This window comes from Scyliorhinus torazame, chromosome 12 (genome assembly GCF_047496885.1).
Source record: "Scyliorhinus torazame isolate Kashiwa2021f chromosome 12, sScyTor2.1, whole genome shotgun sequence".
Classification (NCBI taxonomy): domain Eukaryota; kingdom Metazoa; phylum Chordata; class Chondrichthyes; order Carcharhiniformes; family Scyliorhinidae; genus Scyliorhinus; species Scyliorhinus torazame.
Window position 1 is genome coordinate 202,114,549 of NC_092718.1, and position 25,345 is coordinate 202,139,893.

General features: G+C 47.7%; 1 long non-coding RNA gene across 1 annotated transcript in view; it reads right to left on the bottom strand.

Annotated features, from left to right (window-relative positions):
• Positions 1-16,952, bottom strand: part of LOC140387284 (uncharacterized) — a 51,016-nt gene extending 34,064 nt beyond the window's left edge. The window contains exons 1-2 of the long non-coding RNA XR_011933833.1: positions 16,929-16,952; positions 11,223-11,267 (exon numbers count right to left, since the gene is read on the bottom strand). This is a non-coding gene — a long non-coding RNA (uncharacterized lncRNA). The remainder of the gene's footprint in view (positions 1-11,222; positions 11,268-16,928) is intronic.
• Between the last annotated feature and the right edge of the window lie 8,393 nt (positions 16,953-25,345).

Genomic DNA, 25,345 nt, shown 5'->3' on the forward strand with positions numbered 1-25,345 from the left:
CCTTCATGTGAACCACGTGCCGGACCCAGTGAATTCTGAGCAGCCTGCTTTCGAGGCCAGGTACGCAGCACTTTGCAAGAACCTCAGTATTGGGGTTATTCTGAAATTCTGCTAGATAGGGGAATGGGCAGAAACAAACGCAGAGTGAACACCAGGACTATACCTTGGTGGATGGAGGAATCTCTGCCGTTTCCTAAACAGAATGCCACTGGCAAAACAACAAAATAAAATTGAGAGTCAACTCACCCTTCGTTTTTACTTTGTCCACCACTGTCTCAAGGGCAATTAGGGTGGGAAACAAATGCTGGCCTCATTAGTGGCACTCGTGTCCTATGATCAAATCTTTTAGAAATCCTCGCCCCCCCCCCCCCCCCCCCCGCCTCGCTGGAATGGGATCCGCCCAACCCACACCCGCCAATGGATGGATGGTCTGCCTGTCCACTGGGAGGTGCACAGAACAACATGGCTGCATAGATAAATTATTTCAAATAGCCCCATCTTGTGAATTTGGCAAGGTTAGGGATGGAGGCAGTGGGCAGGCAGTAATCCTGTTCCGCCCTCCCATCCTCCCTGGTCCACGTAATGTTCACTGGCCCGAGGACTGCACTGTTAATGTTCCAAAGTCATGTTTTTGTATTCACGATTTATAAGACATTACTCTCAAATAAAGAGTACCTTCAGTTTTCTTCCATTTTCTGTTACCCCATGTTCCTTCGCAGGTGTTGACAGGGAGGGTGAACACCACAGTGCCAACTCCCTGGAATAATTTGGCCAGTTTAGAGGCACACTGCAACAACCTGGTAGCAACAACCCAATAACTGTTGAAAATGAAATGAAAATGGCTTATTGTCACAAGTAGGCTTCAAATGAAGTTACTCTGAAAAGCCCCTAGTCGCCACATTCCGGCGCCTGTTCGGGGAGGCTGGTACGGGAATTGAACCGTGCTGCTGGCCTGCCTCGGTCTGCTTTAAAAGCCAGTGATTTAGCCCTGTGCTGTTCCCTTCACCACTCTTCCTGCACAGAGATCCCCAAGCTTTCACTGGGCACCTTCCTGGTGAACACAACTCAGATCACGAGCCAGGTAGTATTGATGAAGTAGAAATTCATGAGAGGTTCAGTTGTAACTGGTGAATCGCTCGGGAGAATCAAGTTGTCCCAGGTCCCCGCCCTTTCTGGATGTTTCCTGGTCGCCTGAAGTAGCAGAATCTGCATTCACGCCATCCAAAGCAAATGGAATGCAAGGAGGGGAGTCTTCCTTCATCAGGAGGTTCCATCCTTAAGCTAGACTGAAGATCCTGCCAGGGATCAGGAGAAATTTAAATTATACGAGCTTCAACGAGTGCTCATGTGGGCCAAAAATATTTTTGTTGCAGTAAACGAGCATGCAAGTTTCAAAAGATGTCCAGTATTGAAAAAGGTTGGTCTGCCTGGTTTGATTGGTGCAGGAATGGTGGCTGTGGCCTTCACACAGAGGAGTTTTATTTTAATATAGATCAGCCCCATTTTAAAAGGACCAAAGGGAACCATGGCGAGGATGGGTAGAGTGGCCTGGGTAGGCAGGTAGCCGAGGAGCCTGCACGCGCCAATCCTACGGTAATTATGCGTCTGCCCATTGACTCAATAGATTCCAGTGTTGGTGGGCACATTCAGCTCCATGCCACCTGCAACCCTCCACGAAAATATACATTGTCATGAATCGCAATGCTGTTTTTCAGGCTCGGAATTCTGCTTCACGCAAAAAAAAATGTAATCTTCTTCCTTTGTTGGAAATAGTTGATACCATTATCCACTGCATAATCACAACAACCTGGGTTATCAAGAGATAACCAATCATAGACTGAATGATAGCTGTCTAGTCCAGCCTGATAGAATAAAACAGTAGCTTCACCACTGAGATACTATAACAAGGTCCTAGTGTGTAATATTCCTGTCTATATCGGCACCTCACGTGATTACCAGAGTAATATGAAGTTAGCAGTTTTACAAGTTCGGAATAAAATTTGGCATCTTGCCAAGGTAGGTTGTCGTGCAAGTCACAAGGTCAGATAGATGTGAGTCGGTTTAGTCTTCAATGTTATTTATTTGTGGTGGGTTTTGACTTTTTGTGGGCACCATTCTCATAGAATCATAGAATGATTACAGCATAAGAGGCCATTCAACCTGTCAGGGATGTTAGTGGTATTTTCACGGGGCTAGTAATTCATAGACCCAGGGCAATGCTCTGGGGAGCTGTGTTCGAATTCCGCCATGGCAGATGGAGTTAATGACGACCATGAAATCATTGTCGATTGTCGTAAAAACTCTTCTAGTTTGCTAATCCCCATCTGGTCAGGCCTATGTGTGACTCCAGATCCACAGCAACGTTGACTCTTAACTGCCCTGTGAAATGGCCGAGCAAGCCACTCACTTCAATGGTAATTAAGGATGGACAATAAATGCTTCAATTAAACCTGCCTCAACCACACTTTCAGGCAGTGCATTCCAGATCCTAACCACTCACTGCATCAAAATGTTTTTCCTGGTGTCCCCTTTGATTATTTAGCCAAGCACTTTGTCCTCTGGTTCTTGACCCTCCCACCAATGGAACCTGTTTTTTCCTATCTATTCTGTCCAGGCCCCTCATGATTTTGAAGTCGAATCTCCTCTCAATCTTCTCTTCTCTTCTCCAAGACCTCTCTGCCTCAGAAGGCAGCAGAGGTGGAGTTATTGAATATTTTTAAAGTCAGAGGTATGTAGATTCTAGTTGGTCAAGGGAATCAAAGTTTATCGAGGGTAGAAGGGAATGTGGAATTCGAAACACAAACAGATCAGTCATAATATTGTATGGCGGAGCAGGATCGAGGGGCCGCATGGCCTACTTCTGCTCAGGTTTTTGTGAGTTCATATGAGAGCAGTCACAGCTTTGCCAACCATTCCATGTAATTGAAGTCTCTCATGCACAGAACCAGTCTCATACATCTTTTCTGTACCCTCTCCAATGCTTTCACATCCTTCCTAAAGTGTGGGGCCCAGAATTCAACACACTACTCCATCTGAAGTCAAACAAGCGTTTTATGAAGGTTCACTAAATTGCTTTTGTACTCTATGCCTCTATTTATAAAACCCTGGATTCCCTATGCTTTACTAATTGTATCTTTCCACCTACCCTGCCACATATACCTTTAGGCCCCTCTGCTCCTGCACCATCTTTAGAATTATACCCTTTGTTTTATCTCACCTTCCCTTGTTCTTACTATCAAACGGTACCACTTCACACTTGCATCAGGGTGACACAAACTGGTTGGATGCAATGCGGCGCTCCATTTTCCCAATGCCACAAACACAATGCCACAAGAATATTAACTTCTCCACTATTATGTATTCTCCATCTTCTACTCTGGAACAGTAAGCGACTAATTTGTGTTGAAGTACAGGTAATTAAGTCCTCGCTACTACAGCTATAACAACTTGCTTGTACTGTATAGTGTTCCTTTAATGAAAGTAAACCTCCGACAGGCCCTTCACAAATAGACAGATAAGATAACAACAATGACCCTGGGAGGAGAGTTTAGGAATGGTAACCAAACGTTTGGGCGAGGAGACACATTTTGAGAAGATTTCTAAAGTCAGAGGGCATGATTTAACGGGAAAAAAATAGAGGCCCATTTTGGGCGCGTATAACAGCGTGTTTCTCAGTACCTGCAGTGCCGAGAACGATCCCGCTATCTAACAGGACTTTGCCAGATTATTTTGCCTCTGTGGGGAACGCACCGCCAAGGTCGCATTTACCTAATTTCCTGCACTGGCGAGTGTTTTGTTATGCTCTTGACGTAGCATAAGCTGCTTCCTTGATGTGCACTCTGACAAAGGAAGGTTCAGACTTGGAGATAGCTTTACCACATTTATTAAACTGTTAACGATTCTCCTACTTAGATTCAACTCTCCGGTTAATCCTGCTCTAGCTACTCAGACTGACGAACCAGTCTGCTACAATCCACGTGGTGGGTGTGATGTGTTTCAATCAACCCTGTGTACTCACTAAATGTCTCCACTGGAAAGAGGAAGATCATGTTTGCCGTGTCCTCATATATGGGTTGGTGTAATGCCCCCCCTGTGGTAGTGTCACCTCTGTATGTGTCGTGACTGCCCATTGGTCGTGTTCTATCTTACTGGCCTATTGGTTGAATGTCTGTGTGTCATGATGTCTCTGGTGCTCCCTCTGGTGTCTAGCTAGGTGTAGTGTGTTCACATTAACCCCTTGTGTATTTATAGCGATGCATATCACCACAGTGAGCTCATCTCACCAGTGCAGGAGCGTGAATTGGGGTGCCATTGTTAAATGCCGCCCAATCTTTCAACCTCACCCCCCACCACGCCCTCCAGACCTCCTCTCCCCACTGCCCCAACTTACGTCTTAGGGGGTCCTCGAGCCCCCGCTTACCCCACCTCAAGGACAGGGCAGCCCCAGGCCTGATCCCTTGCACGGGCAACCTCGTACTTTGGCATCTTGGCATTGCCATCCTGGCAGTGCCCAACTAGCCTGACAATGCCATTTAGGCACATAGGCAGTGTCAGGGAAGCACTGCCATGGTGCCCAGGTGGCAAAGCCAAAGTGCCAGGTTGGCAGTGCCAAGGTGCTTGTGTGCCAGTCAGAGTGCCAGGATACCACCCTGCCCAGTGTCTGAACACCCTGGGGCTTCCGATGGCCTGAGAGACCCCCCCCCCCAGGTGCCAATATACCTGATTCATGTTTGTGTGGACCAGTGCTAAACATTGCCATGGTGAGGTCTCACAGGTACGGCTGTGTGTTCTCAGGCCTCAGGAGAATTTGGCTTAGACATATTTCAATGGGCCTAATGACTCTCATAAATATGTTGGGGGAGATCCAGATCACGACGTCTCACAAGGTCTCTGTGAGGTGTTCCGAGGCAAGAGGCCTCTTGGAGATTAAATGGCCTTATCACATCACCAAGTCGGGAGCGACGAGGCCGTTAAATCATGCGCAGTCAAGGGAGGGAATTCCGGACAATAAAACCAAGGCTGCCAATACTTATAGCCATCCCGTTGACTCTGTATCTCCGGTGACCATATAATTTACTCATATAATCTGAATATACCATATGGACATCTTCAATCCCTGCACCCATGGGAGTGGCCAGGCAGGCCATGGGTGCAAGTGCACATGTACTTAGCCGGGCTCTTTCTAGATTCCATGTTTGATATACCACATGGACACCACGACCTCCCACACTACGATTGGGAAACTACGGCAGAGCTACTGCACGCATGGCGTACCGGAAGTTCTGGTTTCTGACTGCCTTCACCAGTGGTCAGTTCCAAAGCTTCATGCTATCCAATGACAGCAGGCACATTAGAACAGCAGCACATACCACTCATCATCAAATGAACTGGCAGAACGGGCGGTGAAGACATTTAAAATCAGTGTGAAAAACAACCGACAGCATCCACAGCGACCAAATTAGCACGGTTTGTATTTGACGATAGGACCACTCCTCACAACAGGAATCGCCCCAGCGGAACTGTCAATGGGGCGGCAGCTTCGTAGGAGACTAAGCCGACTATTCCCAAACCCGTCGGGGAAGGTGGAGTCCCAACAAAAGAACCAGAAAATAAATTATGACTCCGCGAGAACCGGAAGCATATTCAAGACGGGTGATCTGGTCTAGGTGAGGAACATTGAGGATGTGTTCCTGCTGGGTCCCTGGAACCATAATGGAGAAAACGGGGATCCGTATTCTACAAAGTGAAGGCCTAGAATAAACACCTGGACCACATTAGAAGTAGCGAGTCCATCCCCATGCAAACCTCGCCACCAGTGCAGGACGACAGCCTGAAGTCCTGTGTCCCGATTCCCCTGATAGTGAGGACTCAAGTTCTGAGTTGGAAGCAGAGGAAATGGGTGTTCCGAATGTAGCAGACACCGAGTAGGAACCCATGTCAGTAAACTCTTCGGCACTCCCTCCGGAAGCGAAGGTCTCCAATTCGGTTCACACCTCCTGACCCAGTTCCATCCTCAACCAACCTCAGACCGGCCGGCCGCGAGGAGGTGGAAGAGACCTCCTCGCTGAGGGAGTACTGAGGGAGAAACGGTCCTAGGGGTGGGGGGGGGGGGGGAGGGGTTATGGTGGCCACTAGGGACATGAAGGATTGTCAATAGTTCTCCCTGTGGGCTTCGTGGAATATGAATTCCTCTATTAAGCAGGCGGTAATTTTCCCAGTAGGAAATGTATGGCGGGGGTTTAAAAACTGCAGTTCCATCTCGGACCAGCATCCCTGTAGGTCCCTGGGCTTCGACGCATGTGTTGTACGTTACTGCAACAAAGGGATTTGTCGTTGAAAGACTGGCCTTAGAAGAGTTATCACTGTGTCAACCAAACTTTTATATTCTTTCATTCAGGGCATTCCCTCTGGTACGGTCCTCTTCAGTCCCTCATGTCCAAGGGTTACAAACCAAAGCGTATTTGGTGCGTTGCTGACTTATCGATCCCTTGCCAGATCTGGTTTCACTATGATGTGGAGATGCCGGCGTTGGACTGGGGTGAGCACAGTACGAAGTCTTACAACACCAGGTTAAAGTCCAACAGGTTTGTTTCGATGTCACTAGCTTTCGGAGCGCTGCTCCTTCCTCAGGTGAACTGAGGAAGGAGCAGCACTCCGAAAACTAGTGACATCGAAACAAACCTGTTGGACTTTAACCTGGTTTCACTATGTCAAATCTCTACTGGGCCTCACCACTCCAAAAGCACATATAGACCCTCTTCCCTGCTCATCCCATCGACATCTCTAACAACAAGGGCAAGGACCACGAGATTTCTTTCAACCCCCATCTACTCATCAGCCTTCTCTTGCCTAATTAAAATAAAAACAATTTGCATTTATGTGGCACCTTTCACAAATACCAAACATCCCAAAGCATTTTACAGTCAATAAAGTAATTTATGCAATGTCGTCGTTGTTGTAACATCGGAAACATGGCAGCCGTTTTGTACACAGCAAGCTCCCACAAGCGGCAATTCGATAATGGTCAGATAATCAGGTTACGCCATGTTGATTGAGGGGTTAGTATTGGCTAGGACTATTGGGCGGCATGGTAGCACAGTGGTTCGCACAGTTGCTTCACAGCTCCAGGGTCTCAGGTTCGATTCCCGGCTTGGGTCACTGTCTGTGCGGAGTCTGCTCATTCTCCCCGTGTCTACGTGGGTTTCCTCCGGGTGCTCCGGTTTCCTCCCACCGTCCAAAGATGTGCAGGTTAGGTGGATTGACCATGTTAAATTGCCCTTAAGTTCGGTGGGGTTACTGGGTTATGGGGATAGGGTGGAGGTGTGGGCTTAAGTGGGGTGCGCTATCCAAGAGAAGGTGCAGACTCGATGGGTCGAATGGCCTCCTTCTGCACTGTACATATGATTCTAGGACACCAGGGATATCTCCCCTGCTCTTTGAAAGAGTGATATGGAATCTTTTACGTACACGAGAGATGATAAGAAATTGTAGGAGTAGGCCATTCAGCCCATCGAGCCTGCTCAGTCATTCAATAATATCATTGCTGATCAGATTGTGGCCTTAACTCCACTTTACTGCCTGCCCCGCCCCCAGAATCTCATATTTAATTTTAGCGTGTGCTCATTTTATAACCCTGACAAGATCATTTTAGTTTTATTTGTTTTTGGGGCATGGGCAAGGTTGGAGTGGCTACATTTATTGCCATCTTTACTGCGCCCCGAGTAGGTGCTTGACGAGACTCCTTGAAGCACTGCCGTCGTTATGGCAACGATGCTCTCACAAGGGTTTTAGTAGGGAATTGTAGACATATGGCCTTAAAGTCAGGATGGTGTGACTTGGAGACGATGATAGTCCAACGACAATGCTGCTCTTGTTCCTCTTGCAGGTTCCGGGCGAGGAAAATGCCTTCAAGATAAACTTTGTGTTACAGTGCATTCTGTAGAATGTACATATTGCACTGCATTGATTATGATTTGGTCCATTTTGGCTTATAATCGATCATGATATTCCAGGATATTGAGGAGGGGGGTGGGGAATTGGTGGTGGTGATAATATTGAATGTCAAAGGGAAATGGTTGAGCTTTCAGTGATGGGCACCCGAGGTTAACGAGTGGGCTGCATGAGTGCCCCCCCCCCCCGTCATCTCAATGGGCATGTTCACTAACCATGAGGGGAGGCAGTGGTGTGGTGGCATTGTCGCTGGACTAATAATCCAGGGACCCAGGGTAATCCTCTGGGGACCCAGGTGCGAATCCCACCAAGGCAGATGGTGACATTTGAATTCAATAAAAAGATCTGGAATTAGAAGTCCAACGGTTGACCCTTCATTGCCCCGATGGACAATAAATGCTTGTCCAGCCAGTGATGCCCACATCTCATAAATGAATAAAAGTAAAATGATCCCATGAATAAGATGGAATACATTTAACACACGCCAAATATTTCAGAAAGATTATAGAAAATGCTTAATCATTCATCTCTTAATAGAACTATCAGCTGCCTGGGCCCCTCCCTCAGGAATTCTTTTCCTCAACCCTTTGGGCTTGGGTTATGGATGAACCGGATTTAACATGTGACGGGGGGCTGGATTCTTCGGTACCCCAGCCACGTGCTTTCTGGCCGCGTGCCATCCACTGGTGGCGGGGTTCGATCTTCACGCCACCGGCGGGAAAAGCGAATCACAGCAGCTGGTCAAAACCAACATTGTAAATTTGAAACAGGGTGTCAATTTATAAACGGTGTAAGTGCCGTTCATCATGGGGGCGGTACGGTGGCGCAGTGGTGAGCATGGCACTAAGGACCCGGGTCCAATGCCGGCCCCGGGTCACTGCCTGTGTGGAGTTTGCAAATTCTCCCCGTGTCTGCGTGGGTCTCACCACCCACAACCTAAAGATGTGCAGGGTAGGTGGATTGGCCACGCTAAATTGCCCTTTAATTGAGAAAAAAAGAATTGGGTACTCTAAATTTATTTTTTAAGAAGTGCCGCTCATCATAACTCGAACATTGCAAAGTCGAGGACTGCCTCTATCCTGATTTACCTTTAGGATTTCCTCAGTCACCATTTAGTTGATGTGTCCACGATAGAGCAGGTTGTATGTGGCCCGTGAAAGAAATAGCTTTGATGGGCCAAAGGGCCTTTCTTGTTCCATGCATTCTCTTGCCTGTAGCATCCTATCAGTGAGAAGCCCATAACCATTTGCTTTGATAAAGTGGATTTCTGAAGAACATACAGCGTTCAGCTCTGAGCATTAGGTTGTAAACGTTGCATTGTGATTCAGATGATAGATGTTGATATTCCTACAAGCATTAAATTAGTATTTTCTTCAAATCCCTATTTGCATCTTTTTGAACCACTCCTGCCTACATGCACCAGGTGCTGGCTCCCACCAACATTGTACATCTTAGTTCTCTTTTTGACGTGATATTTTGTGAATAGTCCTTGAGCATGCGATGAAGTGTAGATCAGCCGCTCAAATTAGTCATCTTAGAAATTCAGCAAGAGGTGGATTACAGGCATGAAAACCCACGCCCGGTGTGACAAATACAATGGGCTGGGTTTTTTCATGGGGTTCTGAAACCCCAAAGTCAGGAAGAAATAGGGGTCCCGACCCACGCTTGCCGGGAGCGAGACCAGCTCAGCAATCTAGCCAGGGGCGGCCTCCGAGTTGGCCACCTCTGTACTCGATGTCCTAAGGGTGGCTGGGCACACCCACGGACAGGTTAAATTTAAATTTAAATTTCGGAGGAGCCCTCTAGGTGGAGGGGAAACGCCTCCTGTGGATGAGATGAGCCGCTGTTGTGCTGCTGGCTGAGGCTCTGAGGCCCGGAGCGGTGGGAAAGCTGCTTCCATTGAGCTGGTGGCCTCCGCACGCGGTGGCAAAGTGCCAGCGGGGCTGCAAATCTTCCCCGAACTGGTGTAAATTGGCTGCTCACCTCCATGGACGGGGCAGCCGATGGGATTTTGCAAGCTGCCCCTGGGAAAACTCCCCATGTGGCAGAAATGCGTCAGTGAGCCGTTCTCACATGGCTCTCCGAACTATGTTCAAACCCACCTACAAGCCCACCACAATGGGCTATGGAACATTCCGCAATGTCACTTGTATTCGTCCTAATTTCAGGCTTCTTTCAACTTCATTGAAGTCTACTTGTGACAATAAGCGATTTTCATTTCATTTAATGTTGCCACTATTTACAGATGCAAAACCCAAACAAGGGGTGGGTGAAGGCTTGTGTTCTGATGCCCTGTTTGTCAACATTAAACATTCTTTCAAAATGTCAATAGTTAACGAGTCCATTAACACAGGCACAGAAATGGGATGGGATGGGGTGGGGGGAATTGGGGGAAGAGTAGAGACATGCTTGTAGCTCAGTGCAGCCTTGTAGCTAGGCTATAAAGTGCAGCTTAAGTCTAAAGAGTACCCTGGCTCTCTTATCAGTTTATCAGCAATAAATCTGCTTTTTGATAAGATAATTATCTTCTCCTTGAACACAACTACTACACAGAGCGGAATGGAATGTTTTACTTGGAAACAGTCCACAGAACCAGAGGATTGCACTATAAAAGTTCACCGATGGGTGTGGTGCTGCAGGCACGCATTTTCTGAAGGCAATTAACCTTCTTGAATGCCATGTGACACTCGGGAATATCAAATGGTTGCTTTATATCTTGTTTTTTTTTTTAAAGTAATGCAGGATTTTGGTCAGGGAGACCTGGGATTAATCTTAGTATTGTCCTCTCTGTGCCGTTTAGGCCCACATTGAGCAGGCATTTTAAACCAATTACAAATTGGATAGGACAGTTTTCCAACCCAGTTTTCCAACTGACTACAGAGCCAAGAAGGAATGACAGAAGCTGCTCCTTATTCGTCAATGGAGTAGCAGAACCCACTGTGGCCAAAGTACAAACTATTTTTAATTTATTCGTTACTCGGGATGTGGATGCCGTCGGCTAAGCCAGTATTTGTTGCCCATCCCTAATTGCCCTTGAAGTCAATGGCTTGCAAGGGCGCTTCAGAGGGCAGTTCAGAGTCAAACGCATTGCTGTAGGTTGAGAGTCACAACTAGGTCAGACCGGGTAAGGACAGCAGATTTCCCTCCCTAGAGGACATTAGTGAACCAGTTGGGTTTTTACAACAATGATGGTGTCATGGTCACCATAACTGAGACTATCTTTCAAATCCAGAATTATTAAATCAAGTTTATATTCCACTGCAGTAACTCACCAAGGTTCCTTCGACAGCACCTTCCAAACCCACGGCCACTACCATCTGGAAGGACAAGAACAACAGATTACCTGGGAACCCCACCACCTGGAGGTTCCCCTCCAAGACACTCGTCGTCCTGACTTGAAAATATATTGTCGTTCCTTCACTGCTGCTGGGGTATCATCCTGGAACTCCTTCCCTAACAGCACAGTGGGTGGACCTACAACTCAAGGACTGCAGCGGTTCAAGGCGGCAACTCACCTCCACCTTCTGAAGGGCATCTTAATCTTAATAATCTTTATTGTCACAAGTAGGCTTACATTAACATTGCAATGAAGTTACTGTGAAAAGCCCCTAGTCACCACACTCCGGCACCTGTTCGGGTACACAGAGGGAGAATTCAGATTATCCAATTCACTTAACAGCACATCTTTCGGGACTTGTGGGAGGAAACCGGAGCACCCGGAGGAAACCCACGCAGACACGGGGAGAACGTGCAGACTCCGCACAGACAGTGACCCAAGCCGGGAATCGAACCTGGGACTCTGGCTCTGTGAAGCAACTGTGCTAACCAGCGTGCTACCGTGCTGCATGTAGGGATGGGCAATAAATGCTGGCCTAACCAGCGACGCCCACATCCTGTAAAGTCTTTTTTTTTTTTTAAAGCCTCCATGGTGGGATTCGAACCAGTGTGCCCAGCGCCTGAGCCCCTGCTTTACTAATCCAGTGACAAAAACATTACACCACTATCTCTCCGTTTTGAACTGCGAGTTGAAAAATGTCCATCTCTGAAAGACTTTTTTCCCTTTGTGCATGCATGTGAAAACAAGGATGGGAGATGGTCATTCCAAGACTTCCTCTTCCCATCAACACACAGTCAATGGGTGCGATCTAACCAAACACAATCAGAGTCCGTTCTGGGAGACATTAGCGGGGCAAGCGCCGGGAATGACCCTGCTATTTAGCTCTCTGTTGCTATTTTGAGCCCCTCCCACCGATCCCACACAGTGTCATTTCCTGCATTGAGGAGCTCCAACGACAATAGCTCCTCAGTGCAGGAAGAGATCAGGACGCCATTTGTAAATGTCACCCCAATTTCTCGACCCCCCCACCCCCCCCGACAAGGCCCCGGAGCACACCAACTCACCTGCCTTGGGGGGGGGGGGTCCTCGAGCCCCCCCCCACCACATCCCAGTGCCTGTTTGGGTACACGGAGGGAGAATTCAGAATGTCCAAATTACTTAACAGCACGTCATTCGGGACTTGTGGGAGGAAACCGGAGCACCCGGAGGAAACCCAGGTAGACACGGGGAGAACATGCAGACTCCGCACAGACAGTGACCCAAGCCGGGAATCGAACCTGGGACCCCGGAGCTGTGAAGCAACAGTGCTAACAACTGTGCTTCCATGCTGCCCACAAACAGTTAGACCAAACATTTATCTGACATTTAGGCAGGGAGGCTAAGATTCCCTGATTGCTTGTGCGTTGGGAAAATAACTTGAATATTAATCAAGGTCCAAAGGTACTAAAACATCTGCTGTCTGCCACTAATAGAGAAATCATGATAACGTATATCAGAACTGTTTGCAACACAGTGGTGAATAGTGAAAATCTTCCTCCTTCTTAAGTATGCTTGCCTCTGCTTATCGTTTGATATTGAATAAAGCAATGATGGCCCACCTATTACTTTAGCACATACTCTAATCATTTACTTCCTCAGTCTTAACCATCTGTTCCACAATACAAAGTGTCTGAAACTCCTACAGAGCCTAACAGTTGCACACCCTGTACTAATGCACATAATAACAGGCACCTTACAATGCAATTCGTTCTACATGAAACACTTTTGAATGTTTCCGAGAGATACGGGAGGGGCACAATGTCACAGTGGTTAGCATTGCTGCTTCACAACGCCAGGGACCCGGGTCTAATTCTGGCCTTGAGTCATTGACTGTGTGGAGATTGTACGTTCTCCCCGTGTCTGTGTGGGTTTCCTCCGGGTGCTCCGGTTTTCTCCCACAATTCAAAGACGTGCAGGTTAGGTGGATCTGCCGTGCTAAATTGTCCCTTAGTGTCCAGGGTTGTGCAGGTTATGTGGGGTAACAGGGATAGGGAAGGGAAGTGGGCCTAGGCAGGATGCTCTTTCAGAGGGTTGGTGCAGGCTTGAGGGGCCAAAGGGCCTCCTTCTGCACTGTAGGGATTATATGTTCTACATATTATGCAAATCAAGTTGTTTCTTTTTCTTTCTTTAACAACCTTCCACCATTGATTGCCCGTCAAGCCTTTAGGCTGGAAAATTCTAATCAGGAGACGCCACACAAAGCCAACACCTCTAAATCAAACTGATTGCTGACCCCAAGAAGTAGTATCCAAACTTCCAATGCACTCCCCTTTTTATCCCACAGAGGCCAGGGCTCATTTGCAGAAGTCTATGCTGGGTAGCAATTGTTTGCTTTCTCTCATTCAGACCACTTGAGTAGAGCTCCTCAGTTCAGGGAGAGATCAGGACGCCATTTGTAAATGGCACCTGAGGTGAATGTATTCACCTAATGCACGTATGATACTGTAACCTCTGACCTATGACCTGGAAGTGGTGAAACAAGCTGCTTCCAGGTTCTGTACTGTAACCCCAGTGCGGAGCCACCGGGGCCATATATAAACCGGCTGCCTGTGGGCGGCATTCATCTGTACAACCGACTCTGGCTAGGCAAGTTCATGATTAATAAAGCCTAATGTTCACTCGCTCTCTCTGCCTCTCGGTGAATTGAAGGTATATCAGCACCCCAACGGTGCTCTCCTGATTTTTATGTTTGTTGACTTCAGTCGGAAGGAAAGTTAAGATGATGTAAAGGGGGCCAGCAACTCACCATCTACTGTTTTACATCATTGAATAATCAAAATTACTCCCCCCTCAACCTTCCCTGTGTGCAGCAGTCGGGAATGTGTTGGAACAAAGGCTCATGTGTAGCAGTGGTCCCTTTAAGATTCGCACATGTGCGGCCATATGACAATCTTAAAGGGACTGTGTAGTGCAGCAATCAGGCTGCGTACAGCAAAGAGAAATTAAAGGGACATTGTCTCCAGTACTGGCGGGGTTTTTTTCAGTACGAGTAAACCTAACCACGTCTATCCCCTTGTCCAATGTCTATAATCTAACGAAGGACCAGTTATCTCTCTGCATACTGAATATTTCAAATAAAAGAAGGGTCCTGAATGGACTTCTCACAGGTTTCAAAGTTCTGTGATTCACATGGTCCACTGACAAATTATTAATGCCAATCCATCTCGGAGTTATTTAATGTGGTTTCTTTCTGTGTGAGCAGTTTCAAAAACCACCAATCTGCATATGGAGACCTTTGAGAGAAATACCCTATTGGATCGCTGAGGACGATTCAAATGCTTCACACAGAATGAATGATATTGTGCAATTACTATTATTAAGTAAGTAGATGTGGCAAACATTTTATGAACAGTAAAGTCCCAAAAAATGAATGAGATGCAACTTTTAATTCTTTTTGGTGGCATTGGGGGAAGAATGTTGGTCAAGACACCAGAACTCCTTGCTCTTCTTCTGATAGTTGCCATGGAATCTTTAACATCCGCCCAAGCTTGCAAACAGGGGCTTGATTTGATGACTTAGCTAGAGGACAACATTTCCTCAGAACTGTCCTAACATGCCAGCCTTTAGGCTACCTGGTTTTACCCTGTAGGCGAGGCTTGAAGTGACAACCACCAGCAACAATAATGCTTCTTGAATAGCTGGTTCTGTTAACTGATCACCTCTAGTTGTTGGGGTGAGGGAGTGGTTGGAAACTTACCTCCCGGTCTTTTGTTCCCGGCTCCATGGAGAAAGCTAATTATGCCGTGTTTTGTTTCAATGCTGCTCAGCCCATACCTGAACGTGGGGAAGTACTTGCTGAGTCTGTGCTCTTCATTGCCAACTGGTAATTCGGCAGAGGTTCAATCCCTATGGAGAGCACTATAGGCTGCTCAAGAGGCAATGTGAGGGAGTATGATCTCTGCATTACACAACACCATCCTGCCTAGTTCCTCCCCAAGATGGCAACAGGTGAATCCTCACAATCAAGAACATTCAAGAATGTACAACTGTCGCATATCCATATTAATAGGATATGTCATAATATGCACCCATGCGCATGATGAGTTAAAAACAGTGACAGACACCCAGGTTAGCCAATCAACATACAGGACAGAACACAACCAATCACCAGACAGAACACCAGAGGGGGACTTCCAACTATAAAACACACGAGGCATCAGCACTCCGCCTCTTTCCACTGGTGACAACTGTAGTGACAGTCAGGTTGTATATATCAGTCAGCACCTTCTACACGTGGATCAGAGCTAGCCTGGTCTAGTTAGTTAGAGTTAGTACACTTAGATTAGTAGAGTGTCAACCCACAGCCAGCTGTGTGCATTGTTACAGAAGTTCAATAAATCGTATTGAACCAACGCCTACGTTTGGTGTATGCTTTACCGTTCATCTGCATCCTGTTGCAGTCCGTGTTACCCCAGGGCGAAGAACACGACAGGATATGCTCCTATAAATAGTTTGCAAGCAAAATATACACCATGCTCAAATATAACAGTCTAAAAAAACTTTAAAAACTGCTGTAATAAAAATCTTTAAAAACAAGCTGCCTGGGAATATACTTCCTGGGATGATTTGCCCTGTAAAGTTATTCAAGTTTGATCATCCAATGAAGGTGTGAATAACTACATAGCCAATCAAAGGGAGAGTAGCAAGATTCCATCCTTCGATTGGCTGCTAAGTTTTAAAATCTGATGGGATTCCTCTGCTGATAGGATTTTGAACTGAAGTTTAGTCAACAGCTTGCACTGATCCACGACCCAGTAATGGAAGGAAAACAAATTCAAAGATCGTTGGCTTCAGATTTTCCAGGCGGACTCCTGGGGTGAAATCATTCTTTCTCGTTGAATAAACTTTGATACAAAGTTAAGACTTAAAACAAAGTGCAGAACCTTTAACAAAGTGGTGGTGAGTAAGGGCAAGGACTCAAGGCTCCCACAACAGCCTTGTCCTGCAGTTTGATTTTTCTGAACTATTCTGGATTCTCGTCTACCTTTTTACAATGAATATTGAAAGTTGACTATTGTCCCTTCACAAGCATCCATCCAGCAACTCCCTCCCTCCTTCTCCTTTGAGAAACGGGTTACATTTGATTTATCCATAATTTTACTTTCAACCAGTCCTATAATTTATCAACTCACCGCGCGAAAAACTACCAGGAGGGCTGCAACAAGGAGAATCTCTGCTACAGTTAGTAAGAAAATGCATGCCGAGAAAAGGCCATTCAGTCTATCAATAGCATCCTGGTCATTGGCACCATCATGGTTTTGACCCAACCCTACTCATTCGCTCGCCTGAGGAAGATGATTCACCGCAAGGAAAAATTCTAGGAAGATAAAAATGTCTCACTGACTTTTCAGAACGTCAAGGGATTAGACTAACCTGATAACCAACATTAGTCAACACTGACCTGTCGCATTCGACAGAAACCCAACAACCTGTTTCACAAAACATAACATTGGCTAATACTGTACATTGGAAACCGGGAATCTAGATATTTTTATCTAAAAACTATCTAAGCATTCAAATATCGTTTAAACATCGTAAAGGTGAGCTAGATTTTCTACATTCCACTGGTTTAGTCACACAAATCAAGAGTCATATACCTTACCTCTTATGAATCCAGAACCTACAGTGTCCAGCGATTGCTACATGGAGTGAAGCCCAGGGCAGAGATTTTCTTCTAAACTTGTCACATGTCACTCACAAAGATTTCAAGACCTTGCCAGTGTAGAATCAATAAAAAAGTTTAAAGGTGTAATCACCTGGTTAACAAATAACAGCAACATCTACTCATTAGCTCATGCAAGCACAATATTAATCATTTGTAATTGCCCATTTTGGCTTCCCTTGTCTGCACAGCTGCTGGGCTGCATGCATCTGGAAGCATCATTGTTTTGTTTCAGGTAGTTTATTTTTATTTCTGTCCTCTCCAATAGGCTCACCGTTCACCAGGCATGCACCATGCTTCTACGCAGTGCCACCTTTATGGCGGCTAGTGATGGAGGTCCTTGGCTTGGGACCAAACCGGCTGTGAGAAAACCATAATCAAGCTATTAGCCTACTTAGTACCCTTGTTTTATTTCCCCATTTGTCTCCCCTTCGACCCTGAATTCATGCTGGGGGCACTGACCCTCCAATGGGCAGCCACGGTAGCACAAGTGGATAACACTGTGGCTTCACAGCGCCAAAGTCCCAGGTTCGAATCCCCGCTGGGTCACTGTCGGTGCGGAGTCTGCACGTTCTCCCCGTGTCTGCGTGGGTTTCCTCCGGGTGCTCCGGTTTCCTCCCACAGTCCAAAGACCTGCAGGTTAGGTGGATTGGCCGTGATAAATTGCCCTTCGTGACCAAAAAGTTTAGGAGGGGTTATTGGGTTACGGGGCTAGGGTGGAAGTGAGGGCTTAATGTGGGTCGGTGCAGACTCGATGGGCCGAATGGCCTCCTTCTGCACTGTATGTTCTATGTAAAACTACGTAATGCAAGGAGCCCTCTGATACCTCATCTGTGGCCATTCTTCATTTGGGAGCCCGGTGAGTCTCAAAGGGGATATCTGAGCCAAAACTACGCTGGCCCCACATATTCAGACCTTCCAAAACAGGCCACCTCCATTTCAACATTTTACAAGTTTGGACGATGCTAAACTTAAGCATTTCTTATTTAACCTAGTTCAGATATACATAGAACTCATGACCTGGATATCAATTCAGCACAGTTTGCTAAAATGAAAACTCTGGCTAGAGAGATCCCAGGTGAAATAACTTGGAACCAATATGAAATCAGCTCCTAGCCAGCACAGCCCTATATTATAAAGTACAGATAATTCAGCACTAATAGCCTGCCTCACTTAGAGAAAGCATATAAACAGAGGGTTTCCTGCTGGCAAGGTGGGGGGAGGGAGACTCAATCCACCTTAGGTAGATTGACCATGCTAAATTGCCCCTTAGTGTCCCAAAGATGTGCAGGTTACGGGGATAGGGCGGGGTAGTGGGCTTAGATAGAATGCTCTTTCAGAAGGTCAGTACAAACCCGATGGGCTGAATGGCCTCCTCCTGCATTGTCGGGATTCTATGGATTCGGAATGCAAGATATTTTCAGCTGTGGTTCAGTTAGTAACACTCTTGTCTCCCAGGTTCTGGGTTCAAGTTCAACTCCAGAGCTTGAGCACACAGATCAAGATTGACATTGCAGTACAGTAATGAGGGAGTGCTGCAGTGTTGGAGGTGCCGTCTTTTGAATGAGACATTAAACTGAAGCCCCATCAGCCTGCTCGAGTGGATGTAAAAGATCTTCATGGCATCATTTCAAAGAACAATAACAGAGTTGTGGGAGCCCTGGCCAACATTCGTCCCCCAATCAATATCGCGAAAACAAATTATCTGGTCCTTTACCACCTTGCTGCTTATTGGAATTGGCTGATTGCAAATTGACCACCATGTTTCTTATATTACAACAGTCACTACACGTCTGAAATACTTTAGCAGCTGCTTTGGGACATCGTGAAAAGCTCCATATCAATGCAAATCGTTTCTTATTATTCTGCATCCAGCTGACCTCTGATTGCTCGATGCTGACGTTGGATGTCATTTTCATGTGCACCAAAATATAAACAAACTGTAGAAAGACAGCAACGAATTATTTATTGAATTGAAAGACAGCAAGAGTTTCTCAAAGGGGCGGCACAATGGTGCAGTGGTTAGCATTGCTGCCTTACAGCGCCGAGGACCCGGGATCGAACCCGGCCCCTGCGTCACTGTCAGGGTGGAGTTTGAACACTCTCGCCGTGTCTGCGTGGGTCTCACCCCCACAACCCATAAAGATGTGCAGGGTAGGTGGATTGGCCACGCTAAATTGCCCCTTAATTGGGGGAAAATAATGAATTAGTACTTTAAATTTATTTTTAAAAAGTGAAAGTTTCTAAAAGTATATAAAACGGAAATGAATAACAACAATGGGCGTTGGTCCCTTTTATGGAGAATTAAAAATACAAAACAAGCAAACGGCAGAGACTGTGGACAAGTATTTTGTAACAAAAACAGAAAATGCTGGACAATCTCAGTGGCAACATCTGTGGAGAGAGAACAGAGCTAACATTTCGAGTCTGGATGACTCCGTGTCAAAGCTAGTAGTCAAAGCAAGGATTTGGTATCTACTTTCACAGTCGAAGACACGCACAGAATCCCAAGAATGGTAAAAAGTCAGGGGCCGAAAGGGAGAGAGGAACTTCAAACAATCATGGTCACTGGAGAAAAGGGCCTGAGAAAACGGATGGGACTAAAGGCTGACCAATCCCCTGGGCCTGATCGCCTGCACTCTCAGGTCTTAAAAGAAGTGGCTGCAGAGATGATGGTGGATTCCATGGGTTGTAAGCTTCCAAAATTCCCTAAATTCTTGAAAGGTCTCAGCGGATTGGAAAACTTCGAATGTTCAGAAAATGAGGTGGACGAGGGTGGCATGGCGGCACAGTGGTTAGCACTGTTGCCTCACGCGGCGCTGTGAAACCGGGATCGATCCCGGCCCCGGGTCACTGTCTGTGTGACGTTTGCACATTCTCCCCGTGTCTGCGTGGGTTTCACCCCCACAGCCCAAAGATGTGCAGGGTAGGTGCATTGGTCACGCCAAATTGCCCCTTAATTGGAAAAAAATGAATTGGGTACTCTAAATGTATTTATTTTTAAATGAGGGGAACGGAAAGCAGGATATTATAGGTCAGTTGGCGTAATGATGCACGTTCAAAGACTTCATTAGAAACACAAAAGGTATTTATTAATAAGAAAAAAGTGTACAACGGCCAGGAACCCCCCCCCCCCCCCCCCCCCCCCCAACCCCGTCTGCCCTGGAGCAGCCCACCGGCTTTCCCAGTCCTCAACATGTCTTCTACCTAAGAGGGGACTCCACCCTCTGGGTTAACGGCCAACTTTCAGTCCCACTCAGTCCCCCGAGCCTGGTGAATGGCCCAGTGAAAAAGTCAAGGGTATTTGCTCACCTTAAAATGCTGATGTGGTGTTTCTGCAGGCGACTCAGAGAGCAGACAAGGTTGTGGAAGGGGCGGGTGGGACACGTTTTTCCATTCGGACTTTGATGGTCAGGCCCGGGTGCAGCAACTTTAATCAATAAAAGAGTTCAATTTCCTGCCGCTAGGATCCTGGCAGACCCCAGTGGGAGACATCTTATTGTTCATGGGTCTCTGCCAGGCACCTCGGTGGTCCTAGTTATTGTCTACGCTCCAAACTGGGACAATATGGGTTTTATTAACAATTATCCCTGATTTGGATTCACATCAGCTAACCTTGGTATCAACAGGTAAGGCTATGGGCCAGCTGCGACGTTCGAGGGCGGTATTTTATGAACATGGGGAGAAGGCCAGTCTCCTTTTAGCTCATCGGCTGAGGTGGCAGGTGGCTTCCCGGGAGATGGTGCACTGGGGGGCAGACTGGTTTCCGTTCTGCTTAGGGTCAATGTAGCTTTTGAAATATTTTGGGCGGGATTCTCTGACCCTGAGGCTGAGTGTTCACGCTGGCTTAAACGGCGTCGCGTTTTACGCCGGCGTCAACAGGTCCCCAGGAGCAGCGGTTCTGAGCCCTACAGGCCAGCACGACACTGGAGCGACCCACGCTGCTCCAGCTGCCGAAACCGGCGTCAAATGGGCGCGTGGGTCTGCGCATGGGCGGTGGCTTCCTTCTCTGCGCCGGCCCCGACGCAACATGGCGTAGGGCTATAGGGGCCGGCGCGGAGCCAGGCCACAGTGGAGACCCCCCCGGGGTCGGACCCCCCCCCCCCCCGGAGACCCCCCAGGGATGGACACTCGGACACCTCCCCCCCTCCCCTACCAGGCTACCCCGAAAGGATGCACGCTGAGGTCCCGCCGGGTAAGACCACATGTGGACGGTGCCAGTGGGACTCGGATTTTGTTTGCGGCCACTCGGCCCATCCCGGGTGGAGAATCGCCGGGGGGGGGGGGCGCGTGTAGAGCGGCCCGCGCCGGCACTAACAGCGCCGATTCTCCGCTCACCGGAGAATCGGCGGACCGGCGTCGGGGTGGTGTGACGCGATTCGTGCCTGGACCGGCGATTCTCTGACCCGGCATGGGCTGAGAGAATCCCGCCCTTTGTCTCTGTGGATTGGAGCCCCTGGTGGAGAGTTTGGCAATGACGGATTTGTTTGGATGGGTTCTCCATCCCAGAGCTGGAGAGGGAGAGGCGGAGGAGTTGAAATCCCTGATGGGCTCAGAGGAAATCTGGAAATATATTAGGTTGATGCAGACGGGTAAAGCTGCTGACCCTAATGGTTTCCCCATTGAGTTTTACAAGAATTTGGGGGAACAATTGATCCCTCTAGTTTTAGATATGTTTAATGAGTCCCTAGCCTGGGGTTCGTTGCCCGTTACACTTACCCAGGCCTCTATTTCCTTGATGCTTAAGTAGGACAAGGACCCTACTGAATGTGGGTCATATCGACCTATTTCACTTTTGAACGTGCACGCTACTTTACTCGCAAAAGTGCTGGTTGGAGTCCTGCCTCCCAGAGGTGATCTCAAAAGACTAGACAGGCTTCATCAAGGGTCAGCAATTGTTGGGCAACATACGTCGGCTATTAAATGTTGTGTTCTCTCCCTCTTCAGTCCCCGAACCGGACGCAGAAAGGCGTTTGATAGGATAGAGTGGGGATTTCTCTTTGAGATTCTCGGGAGATTTGGATTTGGGCAAAAGTTTATATCCTGGGTGTGTTTACTTCAAAGGGCTCCCTCTGCTAGTGTTCACACTAATGCGTTGAACTCGGAACTTCCGGTGGTGACCTGGTGCTAATCGGTCGCACAGAGTGGCGCCTCCTTGATGGTTTTGGCCCGGTCTGCCCAATTACTGGGGTCTTTGATCGGAGATTTATGGAACAAGTGGTGGGAACTGAATTCTCCTCCAAGGTGGAATGTCGACGGGTAACAATGACAGACAGAAACCGAATAAGGCAACGGTTCTGCGTGGCGCAGTTACAGAAGACATGGCAGAGGCGTCGCCGTCATCGTCCACCCCACTCCAGTGGAGCAACTGATGGGGTTGATTAAGGGAAGTTTCGGCAGCATCAGCTGGAGATGCAAGAAGATTGGTCAATGGCGATTGAGGGAGCGGTAGCCCCTCTTCACGGGACCATGGAGCAGATGGGGAAGAGCCTGGAGTCACAAGGTGCAACGATCCAATAGGTGGAAAGGGCGGTCAAGGACCACAGTGATTGACTTGTGGAGTTGGGAGGCAGAGGTGACGACGTTGGGAGCGGTCTGCAAGGAGCGGAAAATAAAGGTGGACCACCAGGAGATTTGGTCCAGGCGACAGAATCTACGCAGTGTAGGCCTGTCGGAGGGGGCGGAAGGAACAAGGGCCACGTCCTATGTCTCGAAGATGTTGGCGAAGCTGATAGATGAGGGAGTCTGTGAGAAGGCCCAGGTGGTAGACCGGGCACACGATCATCAAGGCAGAGGCAGAGAGTGGGAGAACCATTGAAGGAGGTGATAGTGAGAATGTCTCGATTCCAGGTGAAGGAGCAGATCTTGAGGTCGGCAAGGACGACGAGAGACTTCTTGGGAGGGCCAGCGGATCCAAATATACCAGGATATTGGTGCCAATCTGGCCAAGCGCTGGGCTGGCTTTAACCGGGCAAAGGCGGTACTTCTTCAAAATAGGGTCCAGTTTGGGGTGCTGTAACAAGCCAAACTTTGGATGGCTTTTTAAGGGGAAGGAAGGAGTATTATTTTACGATGTCCAAAGAGGGACGTGGTTTTATTCAGGAGCATAGGTTGGAGGAGGGGTGATTGGGGGAATGTTTTTGATGTTGGGCAGAATTTACCGACCAAGCGGCCTGTGATTTTCGGTGCCGGAGGCGGCCCGCCAGGGGGATTTACCGACATTGTCATTGTCATTGCCATTGCCATTGTCAACCAGGATTTCCTGGTGACTGCACTCATCGCCAGCATTGGACCGGAATAGTCCGCTGGCATGAACAGCCAGTAGATCACGGCCCCGGGTCACTGGCCATGTGGAATTTGCGCATTCTCCCAGTGTCTGCGCGAGTTTCATCCCCACAACCCAAAGATGTGCAAGTTAAGTGGATTGGCCACGCTAAATTGCCCCTTAATTGGAAAAAACATAATTGGGTACTCATATATTTTCTTAAATATATATTTAAGAAAAGAGGATAGTGACATTGGAATTTGTGGGCTAGTGAAGCAATCTAAGGTGTTTGTGCACTTGCAAAGTTTGAATGCAGTGGTAGTGCCTCTTCAGGAGTCACACTTGCAGGTTAAAGGCCAGGTGAGGTTGAGAAAGGGGTGGGTGGGTCAGACATTCCATTCGGGATTCGATTCCAAGTCGAAAGGGGTTGCTATTTTATTTAGTAAAAGGGTGACATTTGTGATGGTCAGTGGGGTTTTGCAGGGGGCATCGGTAGTGCTCGTGAACATTTAGGTGCTAATTGGGATGATGGGGAGTTTGTTAAGCGAATGGTGGCAGACATCCTGGATCTGGACTCGCATAAATTAATGTTGGGGCAATTTTAACTGTGTGTTGGATCCTCGTTTGAGCCCAAGGACACGAGTTAGGTCAGGAATAGCAAAGGAACTGGAGTGTTTATGGACCAGATGGGGGGACTGGATCCTTGGAGGTTTAGGCAGCTGGGTGGGAGGGAGTTTTCCTCCTTGTCCCATGCATTAGGGTGTACTCCTGTGTAGATTTATCGATTCTCCCGGGGATAGTGGGGTTAAATTACAGAGTGATCATGGTTTCGGACCACATGCCGCAGTTTATGCATGTGAGGTTCAGTGTGGGCCAGGCACAGGGGTCCTCATGGAGGATGGATTTGGCGTAACTGGTGGATGAAAGGTTTTGTGGAAAGATGACTTTGGTAATTAAGAATAGAATTCAATCAGAATGGGGAGATCTCGCCCTCCACGTTTTGGGAGGCACTGAAGGTGGTGGTAGAGGGAGGTGATCTCGTACAAGGTCGAGATGGAGGTTTTTCTTGTCCCTGTTTGAGGACTTGTTTCTAGCGGGTGGGGGAAGGGGCTGTTAAGGGGAGGAAACGGGGGAAAACTGTCAAACTGTGGCGATTGTATTCTGTTTGTTCAATGATTGTTTGTTTATGTTTATGTAGGCTCTGGTATGAATAAAAATATATATATTTAAAATCAAATGCTTTGAATTTGGGCTACCCTCCGCTGAATCTCCGCTCCTATTTGCTTTATCAATAGAACCGCTTGCCATTGCGCTGAGATCTTCCAGCAAGTGGAAGGGAATAAATCGGGAAAGGATGGAGCAGAGGGTGTCCTTGTACACAGATAATCCGCTTCCTTATGTTACGGAACCAGTTTCCACTATCTGGGGAATTGGCTGGATTCTTTCACCCCACCTGCCACAAGATCGCCACCGGTGGGACCATGTAAAAGGTCCATTGACCTCGGGGGGGAATTTCCGGTCATCGGGCAGGTGCGGTCGAGAATCCTGGCCGTTACCTTTTCACCGGAGCAAACCCGGGGCGAACGTGCAAGCTCCACACAGACACACACCCAAAGCCGACAACTTTCCTACCTTTATTCGCCATCCTCTCGCAATAAATACCAACATTCCATAACCTTCCTTTTTTTTTTAAAGTAAATTTAGCACACCCAATTCATTTTTTCCAATTAAGGGACAATTTCGAGTGGCCAATCCACCTACCCTGCACATCTTTTTTGGGTTGTGGGGGCGAAACCCACGCAAACATGGGGAGAATGTGCAAACTCCACACGGACAGTGACCCAGAGCCGGGACCGAACCTGGGACCTCGGCGCCGTGAGGCTGCAGTGCTAACCACTGCGCCACCGAGCTGCCCTCCATTACCTTCCTAATTACTTGCTGTAGCTACAGGTTTAAAATATATATTTTTATTGAACATTTTTCATTATAAATAAAATAATTTAAACAATCAGTTCAAGTTACCGATGAGCCCTATCCAACTCCAGAAGGGCAAACACTTCACCAACCGCACCCCCCCAATTGCCGAGAGAAC